We start from the raw sequence: 7,142 nt of genomic DNA, 5'->3' as shown, positions 1-7,142 counted from the left end.
TTATCGCGAATTTAGATCTTTCTGTAGATTTTGACAAGAAGCAGCCTAGGTAATTTTTTTATTTTTCTTCATTATATGAAGTTTATTGGTTATAACTTTGCTTTACTGATTAAGAAACTTGAGAGCTTCAAAGGAGAATTATTGCAGCAACTCGCCCACATTCTTGGTTAGGGTTGCCTGATTGCCATGCTGTGAAACTATACCAATGAAGCTCAACACAGTCTTGTTAGAGTAACTCAAATTCACATGTTTGGTAATAAGAAAAGATAGATCATTGTCGAATTTCAGCCAAGACAAAATGACAAGAACGTTGGGGTTGGCGGCGTGTACTACTTCTGCTCCTTTCTGCATGTACCAGTCCATTACAAACCATGAAAATCAATATTTTTAAATTCATGTTCAAGCGCGCACACCCCCCCCCCCCCAATGATTTTTGCCATGGGATTGGCGGGGTGTACTACTTCTACTCCATTTTCAAATTTGTTTTTTCCCCAACGGAAATATGGTAGATGTGACAGACATTTATATATAAAAAAAAACTTATCGCGAATTTAGATCTTTCTGTAGCTTTTGACAAGAAGCAGCCTAGGTAAATTTTTTATTTTGTTTCATTATATGAAGTTTATTAATTATAACTTTGCTTTACTCATTCAGAAACTTGAGAGCTTCAAAGGAGAATTATTGCAGCAACTTGCCCACATACTTGGTTAGGGTTGCCTGATTGCCATGCTGTGAAACTATACAAAAGATAGATCATTGTCGAATTTCAGCCAAGACAAAATGACAAGAACGTTGGGGTTGGCGGCGTGTACTACTTCTTCTCCTTTCTGAATGTATCAGTCCATTACAAGCCCATTAAAATCAATATTTTTAAATTCATGTTCAAGCCCCCCCAACGATTTTTGCCATGTTAGCAACGTTGGGGTTGGTGGGGTGTACTACTTCTACTCCATTTTGGAATTTGTTTCTTCCCCAACAGAAATATGGTAGATGTGACAGACATTTATGTATGAAAAAAAACTTATCGCGAATTTAGATCTTTCTGTAGCTTTTGACAAGAAGCAGCCTAGGTAAATTTTTTATTTTGCTTCGTTATATGAAGTTTATTGGTTATAGCTTTGTTTTACTCATTCAGAAACTTGAGAGTTTCAATGGAGAATTATTGCAGCAACTTGCTGACATACTTGGTTAGGGTTGCCTGATGCCATGATGTGCCGTCTGTGAAACTATACCAATGAAGGTCAAACACAATCTTGTTAGAGTAACTCAAAATCACTGGTTTGCTAATAAAAAAGATAGAACATTAACGAATTTCAACCCAGAAAAAATGACAAAAACGTTGGGGTTGGCGTGGTGTACTACTTCTACTCCATTCTGCATGTACCTGTCCATTACAAACCCATCAAAATCAATATTTTTAAATTCATGTTCAAGCACCCCCAACGATTTTTTGCATGTTAGCCTCGCCTTCAACTTTAATATGAAGATTTGAGAGAGAGAAGAAAGACGCGCAGTCTGAATGATGAAGTTGTCAACATTCGGGAGAGTCATTAATTTGGAACTTCGCTGTCCACCAAATATTAATGGGATAACGGCGATCCACAACCTGGTTGGAGCTTTGACAACTTATTATCAGAGCTTGATACGATTGAAAAGAAGATTATCGCGAATTTAGATCTTTCTGTACCTTTTGACAAAAAGCAGCCTAGATAAATTTTTTATTTTGCTTCATTATATGAAGTTTATTGGTTATAAATTTGTTTTACTCATTTAGAAACTTGAGAGTTTCAAAGGAGAATTATTGCAGCAACTTGCCAATATACTTGGTTAGGGTTAACTGATTGACATGATGTGTAGTCTTTGAAACTATACTTATGAAGCTCAAACACAAATTTGTTAGAGTAATTCAATTTCACAGGTTTGCTAATAAAAAAGATAGATCATTGTCGAATTTCAGCCTTGACAAAAACATTGGGATTGACGGCGTGTACTACTTCTGCTCCTTTCTGCACTCTCTGCGTTAGCCCAAATTACATCTTTCTTCGCTGCGCTCAAAGGTCGCCTCAGTGTTTCATATTTTAATTTCATAGTTGAACCTTCTCAAGGTGTGTGCCCACTAATATGTTCCCTTTTGGCGAAGAAAAAAGATTATTTTGATAGAGATAAACTCTTGACATAAACTGCAAAATCTCAAGTTGTATTTGGATGGAGAGATTTGAAACGAAATAATTTCAAAAAATTCCACTTACGTTAATAATGTTTAAATATATGGATACGATGTTTCTCACATATTATTCTTAGTTATTTTCATAATAATTTGAAATCAAATCCTCTATCCATATAGATCGATCTTTCGTTTGGATTTATCACACACTGACATATAAATAATATGTATATATGTTTATTTTGATATAAGTTGATTTAAACTTATTATTAATTTTTTAATGCTCAATTGAAAAATATCCCAATAAAATGTTTTCTGCACCTTTCCGAAATATAATTACAATTTTCCAAAAGTCGAATGCCCCTTTTCATTTGTTTATTCAAAAGCAAGAATTTCACCAAAATCTTCTTATTCTCTACTCAAAAGTCAAACGTTCATGTTGATTATTGCTCAATTAACGACATTGAAGATGCCTTTAATTTATATCCTTATAATTTTTTAGAGTAAATCTAAGCGATAGACGTGGCTTATAAATTACATGCTCGTTAAGTAAAACCGTTATAAAATAATAATGTTGAGACCATTAGATTTTATTAATTTAGATATGTATGCTTATATCATGTTAATTGTATTAATATATAAAATTTTCATTATACATATATATTTATAAATATAAAAATATAAATTTTTATAATTAAATAATATTCATTATATTGGCTAATCAAATAAAATTCATCATAGATGCATGGGTGTCGATTATGAGAAAATGCTCTCACTTGTCATGGATGTGTTGACTAAACAGTGATATACAAAGAAAAATCCATCAATGCTTTGAATTAGATTCTACCTCGAATATTATATCTTCAATAAAATAAAAAAAGTCATTATGATGATTAAGATAATCCAAACTATACTATTTATGAACATCTAATACAAAAAAAAATTGTTAATTTGTCTTATCAGATTTTTCCTAATAATGTTTTAATGAGATGCATATATCGTCAAGAGAACATACAAGAAAGATTATCTATCGTTGTACTCTTTTTCTTCGCTCAAGTTTTCCCACTCGTTTTTATTGTCAATGTTTTAACAAGGCAACACGTGACTCTTCGTGAAGTTTCAACTAACCATCTTGTCAAATGAAAGATTCAACCAAGTAGTTGATGTGTGGATAATCATTTTATGATATGATTTTGAAAATAGATGATTATGTAAATATATTTTCTATTAAAATTGATATCTCCATCTTTCTATCTACAAGTTTATAAATATTCACAGTTATGAATAAAATAGTTCAAAATCATTCTCTTAACTTAATTTTATAATATAAATTTGTTTTTGTTTTTGTTTTTGTTTTTTGTTTTTGTTTTTAATTAAGTAAACTACTATCCAACACTGACGAGGAGTCGGCTTTGTTAGCCCAAAACGTATATAAATGTTGCAAAGTAACCAATTTGGTTGAGCCCATCTACGAGCATATAGATAGGGTGTAACTCTGACCCACATCCTACATACGGGTCGGGTCAATTGACTTTTTGTTAACAGTATATCATTCTTGAAGAAAAGAGAAACAAATTGTTTGGCTTCAGAAATACGACGTCGTATGAGCAAATTAATCACGGTCAGCTTGTGTTCCCTGTGAAGGCTGGTAGAGCAACTGAATAAATGCACAATCTTTACAGTATTTTGCACCGCTGCAAAATCCGAGAGACCTTGTAACTATTCTTCAACAAAAACCCATTAACAATTCCAAAGTAAAATCTGTTATTCTACTTAATTTGGTTTTCATTCATTTTTTTTTCCTGGTTTTATCTTGTATACATGCATGTGTATAGGTGTGTGTGTTTGCACACTAGTTCAAGATTTTTTTTTTATGAATCTGATTGGATTTTTTTATCTCTTTTCTTGTTTGGCAGATCGTGAAAACCGTGTAACAGGCGATTCCATCTGTGGTTTTTCCATTTGTGTGTAATGATTAGTAAACATGTCTTTTAACCCTTTGAGGAATGCGTTTTTATACGAGGAAGGTGCAGTGTTTACTCCTATGGAGCCCACTAATGGTGCAGCAGATAATAGTGTTGGTGATTCAGTAGATCAGGTGTGCATTCTATACTATTTTTTTTGGATTCTACAAGTTTACTTTTCACACCCTTTAATGTAAGGCCTCGTTCAATTTGGATTTTTAAAAAATTCAGGTAGCTTTTAAGTTTGAGTCAGAAAGACGAGCATATAATTGGATAGCAAAATCTTAATCCGTGTTAAAATAGATGAATTTCGACCCGTGTGTCTGGAGAGGTCGTCGGGACAAGGCATGTTAATTCAATTAAAGAATGATTCTCTATATTGTTTCTTCATTGGTTTCTTGATGTGGGCATGTTAGTTGCTTATTGAGGTTCACATAAATTTGTCTGCTGTTGTGGTTATGTTATGTGCTGAAATTCTATATATATTTTTGAATGCATATTCATTTTTGGTGGAATGTTTTGATATATCTCTTGTAAACATCATTTTTTTGTTGCTAATACCATTTGATTAACTTTGGAAAAGGATGAAATATAGAAAAATGGTTGTTGCCTTACTCTGCACTGGAAATGTCTTTATATGCAGGTGTTTTTTGGAGGCTTAACCAATGTGGCCTTAAATTATTTGGAAATGGAACAAATGAGATGAGAACCGCAGAGGATGGGGGACGAGAGAATATGTTCGTTGATTGTATGGATGAGATAGAAAATTCAGAATCAGAACAGAAATCCGTCGAGAAGAAGAATCTGCAGGATAATGGTTTTCAAGAATCTGACAGTGACATCAATGTCCAACATTTGATGGCTGAGATGGAACTGCTGTGCGATATGCTTGAAAAGAGTATTGCTGAGAAAGATGAATCCGCGCGAAATCACGAGGTTCTCTCTTGGATGACCACTACTTCTTTTAATATATTTGTGTGTTTAGTTAAACTGAACATCAACTCTATTTTCCACGCAGAAAGAACGGAAAGCATTTATGACAGAACTTAGCCATGCTTTGGATGAACGGGCTCAGAATGAGGAAAAAGTTAAAGAACTCCATTCTGTGCCACTTACAAAAGATCAGGAAATTGATTTTCTCAATGCAAAAGTTTCTGAGTTATTTCAATCAAGCAATTTTATGCAGTCCCAGTTACACGAATCTGAGCCTGGGAAGGACAAGAACATCTAGGAATCTGTAAACAGGATATTATCTTCCCTCTCAACGACTCTCCATCAAGAAGAGTTGTTGGAAGGAGGAAATGCAGAAAAATTGTTTAAGTGTTGAGAAGTCTGTTACATTTTTGGTCGAAAAGTTCAATTTCTTCCTTTCTGAAATGGACCAACTAAGGGCATGTTTGACAGCGGTTGGATTGAACATCAGCATGGTGGACGAAGTTGAAACTTTTGTCATTGCTCATGATAAAATACTTGAACTTAGAAGAAATGAAGCGAATTTGTTCCAAAATGTGCGATATTTGGAAGATGAAAACAGGAAATTGCGTGAGCAAATGAAGAAACAGAAATCTATTGCTGAGAATGCCAGTACAGAAATGAAAAAACAGAGTGCCGGATTTGAACAGGAGAAAAACAGTTATGTTAACACCAAAGAGAAGCTTGCCATGGTTGTGACAAAAGGAAAGGCTTTGGTACAGCAGAGAGACTCACTGAAGCTATAATTGACAGAGAAAACAAGCGACTTGGAAAAATGTATGATTGAACGGCAGGAAAATCGGGTGTTCTAGAGGCTGCAGATTCCCTTCAGGAATCTCTTGAAGAAAGGGACATGATACTTCAGAAGTCTGGAGAAATATTATGGGAGTGTGTGGCAATGCACGAATTTCAGTCAACAGATCTTTTTGAGAAAGTAAGATGGCTTGTGAATGAGAACAAATCACTGAAGGCTTCATCTCTTCAATACAATAAACTGACAAATGCATTATCTGTTTTTACATTTCCAGAAACAGTTGTTTCTAATGAATTAGATGCCCGAGTCCATTGGCTTGTGGAGTCATATCATCTATCTATAGAAGAAGCTTTGAAGTTAAAATACAAGATAGCTGAAACAAGGGCAGCAGCAAATGAGGAGATTTATTGCCTCACCACTTTATTTTTGGCTGAAATGCAGTAAAAGGGCTATCTTCAAGCAGTTTTTGAGGACTATAGAAACAAATATGAAGCACTGGAAAAGTCACAAAATGAGCTTGCTAAAGCAAGGGAAACTGCTAATCATTCGATCGATTACCTGAATGAGTCACAGTTAGTAGAGTCTATAAAAAAGAACCATCTTCAAATGAAGTTGGAGGAATTGAGAAACAAATATGAACTTGTTGTTCAAATGGAATATCGCTTCTTGCTGGAGATGGATTGAATAGTTAGTATGTTACTCGAGGCATCTGGGCTTGCAAATGTAGGTCAGCAAGAAGCTCTCACAGAGCAGTCTGATATGGCCACCACGATTGTTGATTGCCTTGCAAAGATTGAAGAAAAGAAACATCACCTCAAATCGTTGCAAATTGTAGACAGAATGTTAGAAAGGTTCCAGAGTCTTCTGTATATTAGAGAGCAGGAAACAAGGCTTTATGAGCTAATTGTTGAAGAATATGTGTTGGATGGATTGGAAGTGAATCGGCTGTCAAATGAATCACAAGAGATCACTGAAGAACTTAATGCACTTCAGGATGAGAAATCCGTGATGCAGAAAAGCCATGAACAGTTGGAGGAGAAATGATCCATTCTAAGGGAGAAGTTATCTATGGCTCTCAAGAAAGGCAAGGGCCTTTTCCAAGAAAGAGAAAATCTGAAAGCAGCTCTAAATGAAAAGAACACTGAAATTGATAGGTTGAAATCTGAAGAAGAGCTGAACCTATCCGTTTATAATGAATGCCAAGATCAGATCACTAAGTTGTCACTTCAGATTTCTCAGTTAGAGATTGATCTTGTTGCTACACAGTAGCGTGCTGACCAACTTGAGA

General features: G+C 34.6%; 1 long non-coding RNA gene across 2 annotated transcripts; it reads left to right on the top strand.

The window, feature by feature from the left end:
* Positions 1 to 3,605: 3,605 nt before the first annotated feature.
* LOC140822065 (uncharacterized) lies at positions 3,606 to 5,233 on the top strand. 2 transcript variants are annotated; one of them, XR_012115895.1, is made up of 4 exons: positions 3,606 to 3,918; positions 4,102 to 4,262; positions 4,772 to 5,064; positions 5,147 to 5,233. It is a non-coding gene; the product is annotated as an uncharacterized lncRNA (long non-coding RNA). The 2 variants fall into 2 exon arrangements; XR_012115896.1 differs by lacking the exons at positions 4,772 to 5,064; positions 5,147 to 5,233 and adding an exon at positions 4,360 to 4,762.
* Positions 5,234 to 7,142: the final 1,909 nt, after the last annotated feature.

The sequence above is a fragment of the Primulina eburnea genome, unplaced genomic scaffold, assembly GCF_022965805.1.
Source record: "Primulina eburnea isolate SZY01 unplaced genomic scaffold, ASM2296580v1 ctg739_ERROPOS11973397, whole genome shotgun sequence".
Classification (NCBI taxonomy): Eukaryota; Viridiplantae; Streptophyta; class Magnoliopsida; order Lamiales; family Gesneriaceae; genus Primulina; species Primulina eburnea.
Note: the sequence above shows the minus strand (reverse complement) of the source record. Positions and strands in the feature narration are given on the sequence as shown.